This window comes from Pleurodeles waltl, chromosome 3_1 (genome assembly GCF_031143425.1).
Source record: "Pleurodeles waltl isolate 20211129_DDA chromosome 3_1, aPleWal1.hap1.20221129, whole genome shotgun sequence".
Lineage (NCBI taxonomy): Eukaryota > Metazoa > Chordata > Amphibia > Caudata > Salamandridae > Pleurodeles > Pleurodeles waltl.
In genome coordinates, this window is record NC_090440.1 from 1,996,312,512 (window position 1) to 1,996,334,641 (window position 22,130).

General features: G+C 43.3%; 1 protein-coding gene across 4 annotated transcripts in view; it reads left to right on the plus strand.

The window, feature by feature from the left end:
- The window catches only part of VMP1 (vacuole membrane protein 1), a 682,493-nt gene that overhangs the window by 75,989 nt on the left and 584,374 nt on the right, over positions 1-22,130 (plus strand). Inside the window, exon 1 of one of the 4 annotated variants that reach the window (XM_069226432.1) lies at positions 13,896-14,337. The exons of 2 other annotated variants lie outside the window; for them this stretch is intronic. The gene's annotated coding sequence lies outside the window, so the exon portion shown is untranslated. Of the gene's footprint in view, positions 1-13,895; positions 14,338-22,130 lie in introns of those variants that run through there. One more of the 4 variants, XM_069226433.1, reaches the window with a different exon arrangement.

Below are 22,130 nucleotides of genomic sequence, written 5' to 3' on the forward strand. Positions count from 1 at the left end.
TCCTTTTGAGTGGAAAAATGTGACGTATCCATGTTGCGTTTTATGCCCTTTTCAGTTGCAGGCAATAGGCTTACCCACACAAGTGAGGTACCATTTTTTTGAGAGACTTGGAAAAATGCTGGGGGGAAGCAGGTTTGGGGCTCTCTCCGCAGACTCCGGAGCAACATGGGGGAAAAACTTTTTTTTGTCAAAGTTTGAGGTTTGAATGGGATTCTGGGTAAAAAAAAAAAAAAAAAAAAGGTGCATCACCCCATCCTGGATTCCTCCGAGGTGTTTAGTTCTCACAAATGTGCAGGTTTTCTAGGTTTCCCTAGGTGCTGTCTGAGCTAGGGCCTAAAATGATCAGCTACCCAATTTGCAGAAAAAGGGTAATTTTTCTGTTGAAAAATGTGATGTCCATGTTGCGTTTTGTGCCCTTTCCTGTTGACGGTCCTACGCTTACCCACATAAGTGAGGTATCATTTATATTGGAAGGCTTAGGGAATGGTAGGAGGAATGACAATTGTGGCTATGTGCAGATTCCAGAACTTCCCATCACAGTAATGAGACGAAAATGTGTTTGTAATGAAAGTTTGAGGTTTGTAAGGTATTCTGTGTCAAAACAAAGCTGGTGTGAGTCACGCAGGTCACCTCACCCTGGATTTCCAAAGATGTCTATGAAATGTGCAGATTTGCTAGGTTTACGATTGACTATTGCCCAAAATCCACTAGCATCTACCTACCTTGCATAAAAATGATAATTTTTCAGTGGAACAATGTGATGCATTCATGTTGCATTTTGAGCTGTTTCCTGTTAAGTGCACTAGGCCTAACCTCACAAGTGAGGTAGCTGTTTTATCAGAAGACATGTGTAGTAGAAGTAGAAAATGTGTTGTTACCAGTTGGATTTCACTGCATCAGTGCATTCCAAATGTAAGCCAGTGTGTAAGAAAGAAGACGTTTTGAAAAATGTTCTCTGTATCGCATGCTAGTATGGGTAACCACAAATTCAGAGATGAATAAATAACCACTGCTGCTAACCTCTATCTGGTGCCCATTTCAGAAATACATAGGTTTCCTTAATACCCATTTATCACTCTACATATTTCACCTTATACATTGGTTTTTACTCAGTACACAATGAAAAACCATTGCATGGTGCATCTAAGTTGAGGTCTCAGGTACCTCGGTTTCTGAGAGAACCGACAAAATCTTATATATTGCCACAACTAAAAGGATTTAGTGTATGTAACTGTATACTGCTTTTGTTAATCTACCATCTTGACAAAAAGTTGTAGATATAAACATAGTTACATGTAGGCTTTTTTTTCCTACTCATTTTCAATATTTGTTTATTTCACCAATTAGTTTCCTTGGGAAAAGCTTGAGGGGTCTACTCATCTAATCCCTTGCTAAATTCAGAGTTGTGTCTACTATTCAGAAATCTATAGCTTTCCTGGATCACCCATGGGTTTCACACTGGTTTCCACCATAAACTGGAAGTATGTTGAAAGCACAAAAAATAGAAAAAAATAGACTACCTCTGCCAAAAATGTGGCAATAGAAGACTCGTTCTTGTGCAGCACTTTTTTCCCATTTTTCCCCCAAAAAACCCCAAAACGCAGCTATATTTTGGCAGATTTCTCAGTCCCCTGCAGGGGAATCCATAAACCTGAGTACCTTTTGGAATCCACAGGATGTGGGGAAAAAAAAGGACTAATTTGTCATGGATAGCCTATGTGGACAAAACGTTATGGGCGCCTAAGCGCGAACTACCACAAATAGCCAAAAAAGCCTTAGCACTGAGGGAACGCTTAGCAGTAAATGGGATAAGCTAGGGGCAACCACATTTATGTGCATAATTGTGCCAGGGCAACTGTTATGTCAGGGATGAACCTCATTATTTTAGAATAGCACTGATATGCGAGGGTCTCCAATTGGTGACACCCCATCCGAAATCAGGCTCACCTGCATTCACACTTTCTGACAGACTTGCGCACCCAACCAGAAATGCTCTCAGTCCTACCAGAAACGTGTTACATGGCCTGGGCACCAAATCCCCCACCCTGCTCCTTCTGACATCCAATTCCCAGGGTCTGCAAGTGAGAGTGGATGCGAGGGATCTATAATATATGTACGTGTGGTGTACAGTGATTGATCAGTCACACTTCTGTGTCTAACCATAGCCTCTGACAAATTAGCATCACTGACTGGCGGGTGCGAACGTGCACAGCTCTTTTGTTAGAGAGCTGAGGTCCTTGATGAAGCCCTATTCTGTTACGTAATCTCTGTCAAGCCTAAAGTTGTTTGTCAGCGTGACTTCCTGGAGCTGTGAAGTGCTGCTTTCTTCTTTGTACAGAAAACAATGCCTTCCTGTTCCAGCCCATCTGACAGCAGGATCATTGTTACCGAATGCCATGTTAAAGGATTGCTGCACTCGCTTACCTATCCCAGAAACACCTGATAGAACATGTTTGGCACGGTTCAGAACAGGGCTTATTTTCATCAGGTGATGATAGAAAATGGAGGAATCTGGCCGCATTTTCTGTGTTTGTCTGGTCAGTGAGATTTCATTAGGGTAGCAGTCATATTTTTAAATGTGTGCCTGGTTGGCTATTAGAGTTCAAGTGGATCATAGAGCTTATAGGGTTTCCTGTGGCGTCCACTGCTTCTGTATGCAGAGCTCATTCACCGTAATTTGTTAGTCTAAGCTTACTTTAGAAAAGGACTTGGCACCTCCCTAACCAAAAGCCCTTTCTTTCTCATCTCTCCTTGTGTTAAGTAAACTTCAAGCAGTATAACTCTCTAAGGAAACCTAATTAAATTCTAATTTTGATTTAGTAGAATACATGTAGTACAAAAGTAATTGCATCTTTGCAAATGTCCTGTGTATAACTGAAAAATATATTCTGAACGTGATAATTTTGCACTGCTACCAGAACCATCTTGTGTCCAGATTCGTCCTTATTTTTTGAGTTTCTGTGTTGGCTTGCTTATGATTGCTTTAGCAATGTATCTACAGATCTCACTATGGCCGTCTACCTGTAGTAGAACAGTATAGTTGTGGTTGAGCAGCACATGTTCAAATAGATTATTTCTCTTAAAACCGATGCGGAACACAGAATTTTGTCTGTTTTACCCAGTTAATCTTTGTAAACACCTGTGCGATGTAATGGGGATAGCGCTGTGAATCTAACCATTGCTTTAGAGTGCCTTTGTAGGGTAAAACATTTAATTATAAACACATGAAGCTCAGGGGACTGCCTTACATCACCTGCTGCTAAATATGCCACATAAAATGTATAAAAAATGGCAATAACATAAAAAATATCGATATCGTACCATGAAAAGGTGACCTAGGTGGACAACTATTTATGTTTACATACCTGTTAAGGTTTGAGCTTGAGCCTTAAAACCCTAGGGGGAAAAAAAACGAAGTGCCCTCATTCAAAGCAGTGCCTCAAATGTGTCCGTATACAGAAAGCCCAGACTTAAGAGTCTATGTAGATTGTTTGGGTTTCAGTGACTTGTTAAATGTCTTATTTTATGATGTGCATATTTAGATCTCCTGTTGGTGGAGGTGTCATTTTCACAGCCTTTTAGTAGACTGACATGCGTACGTTTAAAGCCCCGCTTTTTCAACTGTGGAAGAGTTTGTATCTCTCGTTGGTAGATAATCTGTCAAGAGTTTTGTTTCCAGAACATGTATTGTTTATCGCACTGTGACGTACTGAACCGAGCTGGAACAAATAGTAAAAGGTTATAATATTGCCACAGATCTATTTTCTTTGTTCCGTTGTTCTCTATTCCACAGACCTTGTGTGCTCCCTTACTCTCTTTCAAAGCTTGTCCGTATTTGTACCCTTTCCTTCCAAATGACTTTGTACAAAGGCGAAAGGCTTCACAAAATAGATAAGATTTATTAAGACACACCGAAATACCGAGCATTGAGTAATTCATTACCCTTCTGAAATTTTCAGAGGGCATGGTGTGAAAAGTGTTGGATTTGGTGCCTGGGGCTGTGCTTTTGGTTTGCGCCTGGGGCTTTGCTTTTGGTTTGCGCCTAGGGCTGTGCTTTTGGTTTGCGCCTGGGGCTGTGCTTTTGGTTTGCGCCTGGGGCTGTGCTTTTGGTTTGCGCCTGGGGCTGTGCTTTTGGTTTGCGCCTGGGGCTGTGCTTTTGGTTTGCGCCTGGGGCTGTGCTTTTGGTTTGCGCCTGGGGCTGTGCTTTTGGTTTGCGCCTGGGGCTGTGCTTTTGGTTTGCGCCTGGGGCTGTGCTTTTGGTTTGCGCCTGGGGCTGTGCTTTTGGTTTGCGCCTGGGCTTTTGGTGGGTGCTGGGTCTGCGCTGTTGGTGGGTGCTGGGTCTGCGCTGTTGGTGGGCACCGGGGTCCACGCCGTTGGTGGGTGCCTTGCTGTTGGCGCTGCTGGGGGCCGTCCGATTGGTGGGTGCCTCGCTGTTGGTGGGTACCAAGGGGCCCCGCTGTTGGCGGGCACCTAGGGGCCCCATTGATGGCGGGTGCCTGGGCGACCCTCTATTGGCAGGCTGACTTTCAGCAGAATTTGCTGGCTTGGCCAGAGTCGGTTTCATATTTGTTTTGTAGTGGCAGTTTCATAATCCATTTGGCACATTTCAGCTCACCACAGAAGGCCATTGGATGAATTTTACAGCACACCCACAAAACATGCTTATTAGTACCATGCATTTGTACCAAGCACTTGGCTAATGGTCGACAGGAGTTTAAGTGAGTGATCAATTAGGATAATTTGTTAGCTTGATGGACTGTGATGGCTAATGTGTGACTCCATATATTTCATAAACACCAGATTATTTTGAAAATATAGGTTCCTCTTTCCCCCCATGCAACCAGCTGAATGTCTATAGAGGTGAAGCAAAATTACAGAGATTGCTGATTCAAAGGGTTGTTATTAAGCTGTTGCTATTGAAGTCAATCCATAGGAACATCCCTGTGATTATTTTTCATAAATCTATTTATTGAGCTTAGAAAGAATGTCTGTAGGTAATGAGGAAGCAACAATTCAAATCTGTAACAGGAGTATTGAAGTATATTGGTGATCAGAATTAAATGAAAGGATGCAGCAGCATTACCTATTTTCCTATTTTAGCGTATTTCTTCTGCACTGTTCGGGCTTTATAAGCAATTCCACTGTCATAGCACAGAAGCCCATGTCTTTGCTTCATTCCAATAGCATTGAGAATATGGATATAACGGGGCCACCTAGATGCTCCATAATACCCAGTCACGATGTTGCTGTCCAACACCAGTGTCCTCCCTACAGCCCTCTGCCTTCTCGATGCGACGCATACCCTATGCAGTATTTCTGCCACATGGGGGCACAACTATATCATGTGGAACTACGTACCAAGTGGGAAGCCACACCTTTGACAATTGGGCACTCGCTCTCCCCATTCTCTATAACTGGGAGGAGTAATTACAGTACCTTTGTAAGTATTTAAACTGGTTAAGGCGTAGACAGACAGAGATAGCTACACCTGCAGTGCCATCTTCGCTTCTACATAGTCATCTTCATTTAGGATACCAAGCTCAAGCTCCCACTTCTCCCTCGGTTTTGGATTGGGGTCAGTGGAATTGGTCACTATGGACCTGTATATCCGTGAGATTCCTCGTTTCCCTGTTGAGTTTGTGTAGTTGAAAATCTATGATCAGGTCTTGAAATGACCTAATACTATCAATTCTCCGCACATCAATCATGTTCCATTGCTGAAAGCCAGCCAGTGCAGCTGATTGATTAAGGCAGGTACCCCGCTATAGTGGGGTTATCGCAGCGGGTTTAGCATACAGCTGAATATTTTAATGCTTCTTGCCAGCAGAGCACTGGTGACCACTGGTAACATTCTAGGGATTGTCTTATCATACAGTCAGTGAACCCATCGGACCCCTGCCCCCACCACATCTTTTCCAGAGGATTGCAGCCCTTCTGCGCCATGCTCACACCCATTCTAAATGCCTCCACCTCTTCTGCAACCTTCCTAGACACTTGGAAACAAACAACTGTCCTCCCATTATTGAAGCAACCCTCCGTAGACCCTTCAACGCTCGCAATATACAGGCCTATTCCTCTCCTACCATCATGGCTAAGATCTTAAAGAAAATCAAGAGAGACCTCACTGGGTACCTCAACAACCACCAACTCCTCGAGACCACTTGGTCTGGTTTCAGACCCAACCATAGCACAGAAACTGCCCTCATCGCCAGCATGAATGACATCCGTATGACTGGATGGAGGAGACACGACGGCCCTCATACTCATGGACCTCTTTGCTGCTTTGACAGACTATCCTCATCCAATGCTTACATGGCATCAGAATCCAAGGACACACACAATGGATCTACTCTTTCTTGACTTGAAGGACACAGTCAGCCACCCAGGCACAGCACACCTCAGATACCTGCAACCTCATCTGTTGAGCTCTGCAAGGATCTTTTCTGAGCCTGATCCTCTTCAATGCATACATGATCCATCTATCCAACATCATCTGCTCTCATGACATCAATGTCCTGTCCTACACCGATGACAGTCGAGTCATTCTCTTCCTCTTGGTCAAGACGCCCAGTTCCCGGATCAAGTTCAATGCCTGCATGACTGAAGTCACCCGTTGGATGAAGACCAATTGTCTGAAAGTGACCACTGATAAGACTAAAATTGTGATCTTCTGGGAGAGCCCTTCACTGTGGGACTCCACCTGATAGCCAGCAGAGCTAGAACCGATATCTATCCCTCACCTCCCAGGTCAAGAACCACTGGGTCGTCAACAGTAAACTCAACTTGACTGCCCAAGTCAATGGCATCACCACCTCATGGTTCTATACCGTGAAGGTGCTGAGGAAGATTTTCATATGGCTCCCAATCAGCGTTCGGAAAACTGTCAAGCATGCCATTGTTACAATCAAGCTGGACTACAGGAACACCCTTTGTGCCAGGATCATGAAAAACTCACCAGAACGCTGCAGACCATTCAGAACTCAGCGGCCAGAATCACTCTTAACCTCCCATGCCTCACTCTCATCACACCAAACCTGAAGGAGCTCCACTGGCTTCCCATACACAAATGAGCACAATTCAAACTCCTCACCCACATTTTCAAGGCACTACATAACTCTGGCCTAGCTTACCTCAACAATCACATCTGCTTTCATAAACCATGCAGACACTTCTCCTCATCTGGAAAACCAGATCTGGCAGTCAAGCCTTCTGCATTTAAAGCGTGGACAACCTGCGCCTACACATAAGAGCCCCTTCCTCACTTCTGAAGCTGATTGTGTCTTTTTGAGTAGTCCCACTAGGCCTTACTTTTGGGTAGACTCAATCCTGCTCAGTGCCATGATACCCTCCTGGGTGATAGTGTGCTCTACAAATCTTCATAACATTAAGTGGAATGGGTGTGCAAACTTTGGAACTCCATTTCCAAATTCTGAAAATGACCGGCCACGTCCCTTTGATGGGCCAGCTATTGATGGGCAGAGGGCCTCTGTCCCTTAGAGATAAGGGCATGCATAGATTTCCCTCATTTGGCCAGAAAGCCAGAAGCATCACTGGATATGGGGAGAATGTCTATTATTCAGAGGATAGAAGTACTAAGTCACTAGTACGTCCGTCCAATATGTTGGCCACATATTTGTAGATTCTGTCCTCACGACCAGTTGTCCACCATATCCCCTGAGCATCTATCTGTATCCATACAGCTAACTTCTCCACTACAAGCACAAAAGAGCAACACCAGCAACCTCAGTGTAAAGGATTGCTGCAAACCTGCAAATGTGACCCTCAAAATGCATTTTCTGTAATATTTAATGTAAGAAGGGAAATTAACCGACTCAAAAGCTTTCTCTGTACTAATAATACAAAGGCACAATCTGTGAAGATCACATGTTCCATGGCGAGAACCATGTGGAGACACCACTGACAGTGTCTAGTACTACGTCAACGAATTAAGACATTTTGGTCATGGTAATCCAAGGAGTGGACCACTGCAGCGAGTTGAATCACCAACATTTTATCAAGTATTTTTAATTCAATATTTATTAAAAATATAGGGCAGCATGAAGAGCAGCCACCCTCGGGTTCATTGGACTTAAGAATGATGGCGATGGTGGCCCACACAAGTCGTATGGCAGAGATCCAGTCTTGAATATCCCTGTGATTCATGGCTTATTTTTAGGTCTGATGTTACACAAGACCTTTTCATTTTATATGGGTAATATGCTTACTGATTGGGGCTTTCAACCAGTTATCTACCTAATTTGGTCTCTTAATAAATCATTCACATTTTAATTCTGAACACTACAGCATGTGGTATTGGTTCAGCTCACTTCACTCATTCGCTGACTTCACTGTGAGTGATGTCATCCTGCCTTTTCACTAGGAGCACATTGACACAAAAAAATAGGTCCCTTCACTGCTAGGGACGAGTATGTTAGTATATGTTTTTGAAATCAAATCTGTTTGCTCTTAGCTAATGGATGATGCCCAGCAGCTTCCCCAGCAATAAAGTAATGCAAAATCAAACTAAAGCAAGCATTGACAAAGCCACAAAACTGACGTCAACGCTAGGCTTTTGGTTTAGCCAGTCCTTAGTAAAATTCAGGCACCAAAAGAAACTAGTGTTTGAGACTAAATTGTGGTAAGCCGTTAAAACTATTGCCCAGGCCCTCCATCCTTGGTACTAAAGAGGACTTCTTTGGGGGAAGTCTTGCACGTGTGGTCAGTCAAAATGCCATCACTTTGTTAGACTGCCGATGGATGAAGTGGATTTATCCATTGCTCCTTGCATTACGCTGTGTTGGGCCGAAACTAATCGTAAATGACACTTTAAATTATTAATGGTTGAAGGGGACTGACAGAAAACCCTTGTATCGATGCATAATTTAAAGCATTTTATTAATTATTGTTGGAAAACGTGATGTTAGCTTTTTAGCTAAAGTTGTCTCAATCTCAGGCCTAAAGAAATGTAATCTTGCTGTGCCTGTCATCATTTTTGCGAATATTACAAGGGTAAGGTGCTAACGAATGTCATGAGAGTAACATTGGTGGCATGTTATGTAAATATGCATGTTTTGTGCAAACATGGAAAGTAAATCTCACCATTTAAGAATTACAAAGGATTGGAAAACACATAAACTGACTTAAAATATCTGAGGCCCAGGTACCAAACTGTGGTGGTGTGCATATTGAAAAAACTGAGAATGCCAGCACTGTACAGTTTGGAAAAATGCAGATGAGAGAAAATGTGAGAGAGTGCGTCCCAGTGAGGTTAGTTAATTGCTTGCAGTGAAAAACGGGTATCTGTCCTGGTACAAGTGTTACTAGTCTATGGCTAATGAATTTCTCCATAGCATGTTTTGTGCGAGTTCAATGATTGTTCTTTCTGTCGGGGAAGGTTAAAATTATCTCTACTGAGATGTCCCCAGTGTTCTTAAGAGTTGTCTCGCAGTTGCACAGTTGTCTACAATCATCAGTCATGTTCCCCTATAAAATCCTTTGTTTTACATTGGTCCATCGTCTCAAAGTAGTCCATCCTCTCAATAGGCGAGGCTCAAGTTGTAGGAAGATGTTGTATGAGAATAGCAACTGGGGCTTAGTTCAATTTATTTTACTTATTCATTTTGTATAGAAGGCCATTGCATGGAAGTGGTGTCACTTTAACCGAGGGCAGAATAATGAACAAATAGCAGTATATTTTTCATATAATTCACATAGTGAGTTAAATAATTTTTACTTTTTTGAGAGTTGTGCTTGTAACGGGTAACCATTACAGGGCACTGAAGGTTTATGTCCGCAGTTTGACCTTATATTATCTTTACTTGCTTCTCAGTCCCCCCCTCGCCACCCCCCCCCTCCCGGTGCCCTACGCTGCACACAGGCATGTTTAGTGTGCCACAATATGCTCAGGTTACTTGCAGAATCTGCCTCGGGTGCTTCAAGCTTCTTCACACTGTCCAGGTGTTTCAAGCACTGGTCAGTGGGTCATAGGTTCCAAATACTGATTACTTAAAGGCGACAATTAATCACACATCTGTCCAGGTGGCCTTACTACACTTCCACTGCTTGTCCAGGTTCCCCAGGCTACTTAAACTGTCAATTGGCAATATGACTCAGTGGCTTAAACACTGAAGTTCACATGCAGGCCACAGGTTTGAATCCTGGCTGGGCCTACTTGGAGTTACATCCTTCCTAGGTTTTCAGTTGAGTACCATTAAAGATGTTAACAGTATCATTTAGTATTAATAGACCAAAGAAACAGCAAAACGGGTGTAGTAAGTTCTATGGGCCAGGTGTATCAACCATTTTATTGGTCGCAAACAACCCAAATTGGTGTTTGAGACCACAAAAATGATTTGGCATTTTACGAATCCCATTTTTGGAATTTGTAATTATTTACAGACTCCTAAAATGGGATTGCCCCTTCCACCCCCCAACCCCCCCCCCCCCCCAAAAAAAAATACCCAGTTGGTATTTGGAAGGGCATGTTGTAGTTGTTCCTTTCTAGACTGACTCGGTATGGCATGTATCAAAGTTTTGCAGTCAAAATCCAGACGCACAACATATAAAAAAGATCTGCTCCTTATTTGGGATACTAAGCCATTTTGGAATGGGGCGGGTCCCCTTCCCCATTGTGAATGGACAAAAAAAAAGTGTAGGCAGTGTTCAGAAGACCACGGACAACAATCAAACAAGCTTACGAAAGTAAACTTTCTATTTTAAGGAAAACAAGCTGCATTGTAGTGTACTTTATTGAAATGATTTGCTGACACTAGTATGCCACCGACTGGAGTGAATTGCTATTTGCAATCTACGTCAAAAATATTCATGAAGTAGGATGGATTACAACACATTCTGAATTGGAATTTTGTGAACCGACCTATTATTACATAGGGTAGTACGTGAAAAATTTGGGGAACCGACCTATTAGTACATAGGGTAGTACTTAAAATTGTTTAGTGGGCTCAAATAGCAATTTGCAACCTGTTATTTTCGACCAATCATTGATTCATCTGGGCCTATATTTGTTTTTGTTGTTGTTGTTGTTGTTATTATTATTGATAGAGCCTACTCCCATTGTCTGTCCATGTGTTCCCACCCTTTCTCACATTGTCAATGTTTCTCATGCTCCTGAGATTGCTATGTCATGTGCCCCAAGTTAACTTGCACTATTCTTGTGGTCAAAATTCCTCAGATTATCAGTGCGCCGTCCTCACTGTCCGTGAGCCCATGCAGCCTTCTACTGTGTCCCTTTGCCCCAAGATCCTTTTACTGTCTACACTGGTGCACTAGCATCTATGGTACCTCATGTTCACCAAACCTGCCTCTTATGAAACCCAGTTGCACCATTCTTGCTTGGAGGTTGCCTTGTAGCCTGACGCCCACAGTACTAAGGAGTGGGTGACCCCCTCCACCTTTCCTATAGATCTAGCTATAAGAGGTTTATTACATTGCACGGGTTTCTACATTGCAGCAACAGTTTTTTAGGATTAAGTTGTTGCTGGGAATCGGTATCCTCATGATTCTATCTGTTTGGGATTCTCCTTTGGCTCCCTCCACATACAACCTCCCTTCCTCCTCTCTGTTGCCATCCCCCAGCAATTAAAAAGCGCTATAACACGACCAGTACTGGCCTCGTCATAGCACTTTTGTTTTTCCTTTTAAGTTTCAGACACGCATTCTGGGGCAGTATGCTTTCATGCGTACTGTGGAAATTATATTTTTCCGGGACGTGTGTAGCTTTGAGGGTAGCGTATTGCAAGTAGACTCCAAAAAAATGGGTTGGGCAGCTGTTGAAATTCCTTTTAATACAGGGATTTGTGCCTGGTATGAAATTATGGTTGTTCTGCTCTTGGTGCTAACTTTTCTCATGTGTTGTTTTAGCACAGCCGCTCGCAACAATTTTTTCCCATCAACACCATCTCCAAACAGCCCTGCTTTGCAGAGAATGCACCAGGATTCTGGTCAGCAGCTCTGTCCATGTGAGCCAAAAGCTTTTCCTGATGTTTAAACCCGATTGTCGATATCCCAAATCCTACATGCTTTTATTTTAACGTCCATTTCCAAGCCTTTTTCTGTGTTGCACAAAACTTACACGCAAAAGGCCGCTCTGCCATTCTGAATTTTAGTGAGGCTTGAGACAACCTTTTTTTCTACACTACAGTCAACACCACCTATTATGTCTGCTATTTTGTGAGGAGGCAATCATGTTGAAAAGAAACCTGTGCCTGCAATCGTGTGGGGTCTAGGGCAATCTTTAAGTTAGCACAAAGCTTTAAATTGTATCGCAAAAAGCTTGTTCGCTTGCATGGGCACGTAATCTTAGACTTATTTTTGATGTGATATAGGTTTCATGGAAGGTTTGTTGGCGTTTACAGCTGTCAGCGTGCACCTTTAACTTTTGCCTCATTGTCAGAAAAGCATAATATTATCACACGTCACCCTAATGCATGTGCTATTGAAATGGTTCAATGCACTCAGTTAACAACATGTAAAACAGACAGAACTAAACCATGTCAACATTTATGCCTTGCAAATTATAGACAGTGCTCCATTTTGGCCACAAGTACTATCAGGAATGTTCCCACAGCCTCCCGGCATCATGTGTTCATCATCAGCTCCCTTGATGCCTATGTCTGTGCTCATTGAGCCCACTTCTCTTTAAAGGCAAATAAAACAAAATTTCAATAGGTGTACATATCTAAATCAACTGAACAACTAAAGATGCCGTAGTGTAGAAAAAAAGGTTGTCTCAAGCCTCACTAAAATTCAGTATGGCAGAGCGGCCTTTTGCGTGCAAGTTTTGTGCAACACATAAAAAGGCTTGGAAATGGACTTTAAAATAAAAGCATGTAGGATTGACAATGTTTTTATTTATTGTGGGACATGTTGCGAAATCTTTGAGACAGCTGTTTAGATAGACGCCTATTACAAATTTAGTCATGCATGCCACCCTACATTATCTTCTATCGAAAAAGCATTGGCAAAGCCAATATCCCTTGCCTATGTGACGGCCGTTGGCATTTTCAATGTCTTTAGCCATGTTGTACTGCAGGGCGGCTGTTGAGCAGCTTGGCTGAAAATAAAGAAAAAAAACGCGATGACGTGGGCAGAGCTATCTGCGTCATACCGTTTTTAGGTCGAGCGCACAAGCGCTCTGAGGTGTTGTAATCTGTCTGTGGGCTTTTAAGAACGCCCTCCGCACACCCATCACTATGTTTTGTTCATTAAAAATCCTTTATCATCATTGGTAAATGCTTTACGTTTGTCTCTCCCTGGGGCGATTTTGTTACTGCCATGGCCGTCGACCCTCTTACATGGATAATTGCACGTTTGCCTGCCGATAGGTTTGACTGTGAGCAAACTTTTTTTCCTTTTGCGTCTCTGCTTTTTGCGCTCACGCTCGTGGCAGCCATGGCGCTTTGAATAGGCTCGCTTAGGTCAACTGTTTTACTTTTCATTTTCAATTTATGTGGCAAGAAAAGTCCAGTTAGGAATTTACAACGCTAATAACTGGAGGAAACGCGAGACGCATGGCGTTGCAAATGCTTAGTTTATCTCTGCTTTTGTTTACTACATCGATAAACAAAACAAACAAAACATTTATAAACCTAATAGCTCTCGCACAGGCGAGGCCTGTCGGCTTTGGCAGTGCTTTTTTTTCGTACCGGAGTGACTGAACTCACCCTACGTGTTAGGCAGTTGCGTCTTTTCCCCTTGCTTTTCCTAACCGTGCAGTGGGCTCTCCAGAGAAAAGGTCCTCTTGTGAAATATTTCGTTTTATGTTGTAATGCACGGCCGTTGCGCAACGCACTCCCGAGCTTTAACGCGGCGAGGGGAGGAACGAGGTTTGCTTCCACGGAGGAGGCCTCCTTTAAGGAGAAAGGCGCTCCATCGCCGGCCGCAGTTCAGGGAAGTGTTAACAGCAGCGGGTTCATTTCTTGGAAGTGCAGGGGTGGGAGGACGGCAGGCGGACGCATTTTCTGTAGCTGGGTTCCTTCTAAGGGAAATAAATGGGCGCGCGACGGCCGCCGCACGTGCACCCTCGGGCGCTGTGATCCATTTTCTCTCGGCCGTTCAATGCTGAAGAATGGAAAGCGGGGCGAGAGAGAGTAACCCGCAGCTGCCTCGGCGCGCCATTGAATGAGAACCGCCCGTACTTCATGCTCGGTGACCGTGCTATGTAAGTTTTTCTGCGCAGCCAGCGACCGGCGGAGTGGACATGCGTGACGGAGCGCAAGAAGCGGGTTGGTGTGCGCATCTCCCTCATGTTACCATCCCAGGGGAACCTGTTCTGTGCCCAGTGGCAGCTGGAAACATTTTCTAGGCTGTCTCCCACAGGTAGTATTGCCAATTGGCCTCATCTTTTTTTTTTTTTCTCTCTTTTTTTTTTTACGTGAAACAGACCTGATTTAAGGAGACTGGGCCATGGGCCTATTTGTGTACACTTAGTTCTAGCTTTCACAACACACACAGTCTGGGATAGATATTGTCCTAGTGGCAGGCAGGCAGTCTGTTGTGTTGGACAGCGTCCCAAAGACCTTCACTGTTGAATGATCTGCGTTCTTTGGTTTCCAGTGCGTATTGTGTTCTTTATAATTGGCGGGACGTTGTTTTGAGAAGAGTACACTCTAGTGGGTGTTAATAAATCTGTTGCACTTAATTTCTTTTGGGAGGTCAACCCATTTAAACACTACCATATTTTCAAGCATGAACATTGCATTATCCAGTTCTGTTGCGCAAATAACTCGGTTGTCTATTCATCACATTCGATTTATTAGAGGAAGCTACAAAACTCCTGGCCACCACAAATTTAGACCTAATCCCTACATATGCGACAATGCTATCATTGATTGTATCTTCCCTAACTTCCTCCTGCTAGCTGGAAGCTCAAATGCCCACCCTTAGTACTACCTGGCCCTAGAGTTGGGCCTATATTGTTCTGGCACATGGTGCTTTGGGCCAGAGAGGCACCTTTGCGTGTCTACTATATACAAGGTTGTGATTTGAATACAACTTTCTCTTTCTTACTCTGCAGCTGCTTTTTTTTTTCTCTCAAACTCGAACTGCTTTTTTCTTTCAATAAAATTGGTTGGAAAAAAAAAAACGTTCTCTTTCTTTCTGTTCCCAAGTCCTTCAGGAGTACTCCCTTTCTCACTTACCCCCAGTATTCTCTTCAGTTATCCAGAGACACATAGCTGACCCCAACCTCCCCGTGTTTATAGTCTGAATTTGCCATTCTTGGTTTCTTAACCCCTTCTCTGCCAGGCCTTTTCCCCCTCCTGTGCCAGGCTTTTTCTTGGCTATTTGGAGCAGTACGCGCTTAGGCCCTCATACATTTTTGTCCACATAAGCTACCCACGCCAAATTTGCGTCCTTTTTTTCAAACATCCTAGGGTTTCTAGAGGTACTCAGTCTTTGTGGGTTCCTCTGAAGGAGACCAAGAAATTAGCCAAAATACAGCGAAAATGTCTTTTTTTTTTTTTTTTTTAATTGAAAAAGGGCTGCAGAAGAAGGCTTGTGGTGTTTTCCCCTGAAAATGGCATCAACAGAGGGTTTGCAGTGCTAAAATCACCAGCTTTCAGGAACAGGCAGACTTGAATCAGAAAACCCAATTTTTTGATGCAATTTTGGTAATTTACGGCGACATACCCCATTTTTACTGTTTTTTGTGCTTTCAGCCTCCTTCCAGTTAGTGACAGAAATGGGTGTGAAACCAATGCTGGATCTCAGAAAGCTAAACATTTCTGAAATGTAGACAAAATTCTGAATTTAGCAAGGGGTAATTTGTGTAGATCCGACTAGGTTTTCCTACAGAAAATAACAGCCGAAATAAAACAATATTGAAATTGAGGTGAAAAAAACAGCCATTTTTCTCACCTTTTTGCTCTGTAACTTTTTTCCTGCAATCTCATCTTTTTGAAAGCAATATACAGTTACGTCTGCTGGACTTTTCTGGTTGCGGGGATGTATACATATATAGGGCTTGTAGGTTCATCAAGAACCCAAGTTATCCAGAGCCAATAAAGAGCTGCACCTTGCAATGGGTTTTCATTCTATACTGGGTATACAGCAGTGAATTTGCTGAAATATAAGAGTGAAAACTGGGTATAAAAAAAACCTTTGTATTTCCAAAATGGGCACAAGATAAGGTGTTGAGAAGCAGTGGTTATTTGCACATCTCTGAATTCCCGGGTGCCCATACTAGCATGTGAATTACAGGGCATTTCTTAAATAGACATCTCCAGATAAAAATGGTACCTCACTTGTGTGGGTAGGCCTAGCGCCCGTGACAGGAAATGCCCCAAAACACCACATAGACTCATTTACATTTTCCCAAAGAAAACAGACTTGTTTTCTGCAAAGTGCCTAGCTGTGGATTTTGGCCTCTAGCTCAGCCGGCACCTAGGGAAGCCTACTGAACATGCGCATTTTTGAAAATTAGACACCTAGGGGAATCCATGGAAGTGTGACTTGCGTGGATCTCCCAATGTTTTCTTACCCAGAATCTTCCGCAAACCTCAAATTTAGCTAAAAAATCAGTGTTCCCACATTTCTGTGAGGGATCACTGCACCGGCACAAATTTCCTAACATCCAATGTTCCCCTCACTCTCCTGGTAAAAATGATCCCTCACTTGTGTGGGCGGGCCAAGTGCCTGTGACAGGGAAGAGCCAAAAACATGTTGAAATTGAGGTGGAACCAAAGTGGGTCCAAAAGGGCAGTTGGAAAAAATAATAATTTTAGGCTGACAAGTGGGGCAGAATTTTTATCGGTATAGATGAGACAATGCTGGGTGGTAGGAATTTTGTGGATTTCTGCAGATTCCGGAAGGTTCCATCACAAAAATGTGGAAAAAATTTGTGATTTCCAGTAAAGTTGGAGGTTTGCAGGGCATTGTGGGTAAGAAAATGGTGCGGGTGCATGTGAAGCACACCACCCTGGACTCACCCAGATGTTTAGTTTTCAGATGTGTCTAGGTCTTGTGGATTTTTCTACATGGCAGCGTCCCAAAGTCCAAAAAGTGCAGCCCTCACCAATCCAAGTGGGACATTTTTGAGAGTTAGCCATGCTTTCATGGCCCAAATGTAAAACCAAAACCCAAAATAATCAAATATCCACTTGCTTGCCATGGGATAAGATGTTTTAGTGTGTGGGGGGAGAGCTGAAAGACTGTTAACCCATTCAGTTGGGGTGGGGGGCATAACTATGCCCATACTAGTTGGTAGCCACCACCCCACTATTTTTTTTTTGTAATTTCCCTGGCATCTAGTAGACTTTCTGTCCTCCCCACCCCCCCAATGTACCCTCTAATTTTTTTCCACTGTGTGCGGCAGTGTAAGGTCTCTGTGCGCTGCAGCCAAGGATACGTGCACCAAGAAATTGACCATTCACGCAAGTGCAGCACATAACTACCAAGATCTTTGGCATTTGCCTCGCCATAGCTTTGTTTTACCACTAAAGAAAAAAAGGGATATTTGTATAAACATTGCTCCATGTAATAGGGCATTAAGGCAATTTTGTGACCTAGTGGCACACCCCAAGTACATGGCCTGTTGAGTGCCTCCCACACCCCCCAAACAGAAATCAGGTGGTTGAACCATTATGAAACTTTAATGAATACTCTGTGTGCTACAGAGGGCCATGCACATCAAACAAAGCACGTTGTACAATTAGTTAACATTTACAATTTGATGAACACACTACTGATAAATGCCATGAGGCTCCTGCCAAGAGACAGGCTGAGAAATGTTCTTACCCAAGCCACATATGGACTGTAGGAGGAGCCGCATCAGCGTTTAGACAAGTCAGCTGCCAACACTAGATACGTGACATGTTTGCTTCTCTCGCCGGTCCTTGCCATTCTTTCAGTGCAGGTGATCTCGATCTAAGTCAGCTTTCCCGTTTGAGAGGTAGGCCTTTGTCCTCATTAGCATATCTAGGTGACTCTCCTCTAGTTTGTTTCTTAATTTAGACTTGATTGTGTTCATGAGGATGAATCCTCGTTCACAGTCTGCACTTGAAGCCTGAAACGTTGCATAGACATCAACAAGCTGAGATACAACACTAAACTGTGCAGCATTCCGCAAAGTGAAATTCACCATGTCTTGAAAGGTCCTAAACAATCCGCCTTTTACATGTTCTGCCACCACATATTTATAGTCTCTGTATTGCTGAACAACATCACCGCGTGTGTCACAATCACCCAGGACCAAGACCTTCTTATACTTTTCAAAAAGTCTTTCTACATTCTCAGTCCCAAAATCAAACTGCGATTGTGTTGCTACTGCATGGAAATCAAAACTTGTCCATTCCTTTAGTTCATCTTCTGGGAACCTTCTTTCCATGTGCTCACAAAGAAGTTTAATGAAAGATAACATTGGCTCGCTATCATACTCTCGGTCTTCTCTATACAAAGCCATCAGATCACTTACTGTGTTGCTCCAAAAGACAGTGTCGCCCAAGTACTGTTACTTTATCTGGCCAATTTTTGCTCTTGCTTACTGTACAGCTTCAACAATAGTCAAAGAGCTTTTCTGAAACAATTTACACAAAGATGCAAGTTCACCCAGAATGTCATTCAGTGCTGCAAAGGAAATATGGTAGTTTGAGTCAGATAGTTTTTTTGTAGCAATATTTAGCAATTGGGTCATTCTCCTCAACTCTTTCATGATCAAAGTATTTGAGAGCAACCTCATAATTATGCAAGAGTGCACCTACAGCAAAATGCCTTGAAAGCCACCGCCCTTCACTGAGTGCCCGAAAGGAGACCGCTTCACATTCAGTGACCAAAGCAATTTAGTCCAGCTTGGACTTCGTTACAGGGGAGCTGGAGAACACAGTGTAGACAGTCCTCAGTAATGTTTCCATTTCCCTGATCATCAGCACTTTTTTCCAGGCATCATCAACTCCCAAATCTTCTCTATGCGCAACACAATGCTGCTCAACTAGATGGGGAATGGATTGTTTGAGGCAGGTAGCAACACCATTGTTCTTTCCCAGCATCACTAATGCACCATCTGATGTAAACATGACCATTTTCATAAGGTCCAGTTTATTGGCAGTGTAGAACTCTTTGACAGCTATAGTGACAGCCTCCGTAGAGGATAAGCATTTTTGTGACTGAAATATCTGTGCTCTCATCAATTATCAATGTGTGATACCGAGCACTGCGAAGTTCTGCCATGAAGTCAGAGCGTATTACGGTGTTGACGGCTTCCAAAAACTCAGGCATATTTCTTGCTCCTCCGGCTGTCTGGTATCTTCACATACAATTGCGACGTGATCATGGATGTCTTGAACAAATAACATTGAAGTGTTCATTTTGACTGCTAGCAGCACATTGTTGATGAGAATCTTTATCTCCTCAGGCAGGGTTCTTTGGCGTTCAACCACTTCTAGTCTGTTTGCTCGGTTACTGGCGGTTTCCATCAGCATGGTGCGCACTCCAAAACCCAGCCTGGCAGCGGTACTTTTATTTCTTTGGGTCACCAAAGCAGATTCATGAACTTTGCTACATAGATGGCGTTTCAAGTAGTCCAGCTTCCAGCCATCTCTCCATTTCTTCCCAGTAGAAAAGTCCCCTGCGATTTTGGCTTCTGCACATACTTTACAAATCAGGCCTACATCTGGATTGTATAGAAATAGCTCTCCCAGTTGTATGCAAATCTTGCTCCGTGACTTCTGTGTCTCAGTCTCCACAATTTCTTTCAGCCATTCCCCTTTGAACACAAGACAGCTTTTCTTCCTTTGTGGTGAAGCACTGCTTTCTGCAGAAGTCACAGCGTTGCCCTTGAACATTTTGGTGGTAATCAGTCTAAGCCTACTATGGCGCAAAGCCTGCAAAAAAAGAGGAACATTATTTAAAGTGAGGAACATTATTAAAAGTTGGTTCTTATGCTATGAATGCAATCTACCAGACAAGTCTGAGCTATCTCTTGGAAAATGTTGCAAGTAATTACCTGGGCTTTTCTGTTTGTTCTCACACCTATCTGTAGATGTAACACTGTCTAAGATGTCTGCAGTAGAAGAAAAAAATGGTTACAGCACTTTCCTATGTTCCAATGTTTCAGATGTACCACAAGGAAAAACTAATAAGTAATTACCTGGTCTTTCTGTTTGTAGTCACATCTGCCTTTTCTAACCTATGATTAGCACTGTCTAAGAAGCCTGCAAAAGGAAAAAAAAAAAAAAAAATGGGTTGACGAATATTGTAATATTATAATAATGTACTGGGTGCATCACAAGTGAAATCTGCCAAATAATTACCTTGTCTTTCGGCTTCTACTCACATGTGCCTTTTGTAATCTTTGAGTAGTGCTGTCAGAGATGCCTGCAACAGAGGAAAAGGTGATTAAAGGAGGTTGTCATAACCTACTCTACTAGGTGCACCACAATGAAAATCTGTTAAGTTATTACCTTGTCTTTCTGCTTCTACTCACATATGCCTGTTCAAATTCATGTGTAGCAGGGTCTAAGATGCCTGCAAAAGAAGAAAAAATGGTTAACATACGTGATCGTTTTAATGTCTCAGATGCACCACAAGGAAAAAATAGCAAATAATAACCGACTTTTTTAGCTGCTACTCTGGTCTGCCTGTCCTCATCTATGACCAGTACTGTCTGAGATGCCTGCAGCAAAAGAAAAGATGGTTAACAGTTGGTTACAGCATGTTGTCATATTATAATGTGCCAGGTGACCCAGATGGGGAACCTACCAAATAATTATCTGGTCCTTATGCTTCTACGCATGTCGGCCCATTCAAATCTATAACTTGCTCGGTCCGACAAACCTGTAATAAAAGCAAAGGTGTGGATCATGAACGTGATTTATCTAGAGACCCTTAATCCCACCTGGAACGTCTACAGAATTACCTGGTCTTCCTTGGTACTCACGCCTTCTTGTTCAAATCCAAATGTTGACCGTCTGTAATTGGGAAGAAGATATTTAGCATAGGTTATAGAAGTTACAAAAACATTATGCATGACAGTTCCAGAGCAATTGAATAGTTACCTGGGGTTTCAGTTTATACGAACTCTGGTTCCATATTATCATCCGTTTAGAAACCTACATCATGCGTTAGACCTTCGATGCATTAGTTTATGGCAACTGTAGGCATGGTTACCCCCCACTTTTTGTCTAGTGCTGATGCCAACTTTGAAAGTGTGCTGGGACCCTGCTAACCAGGCCCCAGCACCATTGTTCTTTCCCTAAAACTGTGCCTTTGTTCCCACAATTGACACTGCCATGGCACACAGTTAAGTCCCTTGTAAAAGAAGGTATCCATGGTACCAAGGGCCCTGTGGCTAGGGAACGTCTCTAAGGGCTGCAGCCCTCACTCAGCACATGCACACTGCCTTGCAGCTTGTGTGTGCTGGTGGGGAGAAAAAGGCTATGTCAACATGACACCCCTCTCAGGGTGCCATGCCTAAAAACCACTGCCTGTGGCGTAGGTAAGGCACCCCTCTAGCAGGCCTTACAGCCCTAAGGCAGGGTGCAACATACCACAGGTGAGGGCATAGCTGCATGAGCAATATGTCCCTACAGTGTCTAAGTCCATTCTTAGACATTGTAAGTGCAGTGTAGCCATATTGAGTATATGGTCTGGGAGTTTGTCATTACGAACTCAACATCACCATAATGGCTTCACTGAATACTGGGAAGTTTGGTATCAAACTCCTCAGCACAATAAACCCACACTGATGCCAATGTGGGATTTATTGAACAATGCTCACAGAGTGCATCTTAGAGGTGCCCCCTGTATGCTAGCCCAACTGCTAGCGTGAGACTGACCGGTCTGTGCCGGTGTGTGACCGGTCTGTGCCAGCCTGCCACTTTCAGACGAGTTTCTAACTACATGGGGTGAGTGCCTCTGTGCACTCTGTAGTCAGAAACAAAGCCTGTCCTGGGTGGAGGTGCTTCACCCCCTGCCCCAGCAGGAAGAGTAACACCTGGCGGTGAGCCTGAAAGGCTCTGGCCTCGCGTTTCACTGCCCACACTACCACAAATAGAGCATTAGTATTATCTATTATTGCCTCTGTCAAGCCTCTGGGGAACCCCTAGACTCTATGCACACTATATCTCACTTTCATATAGTATATACAGAGCCAGCTTCCTATAGCGACCAATGCAATG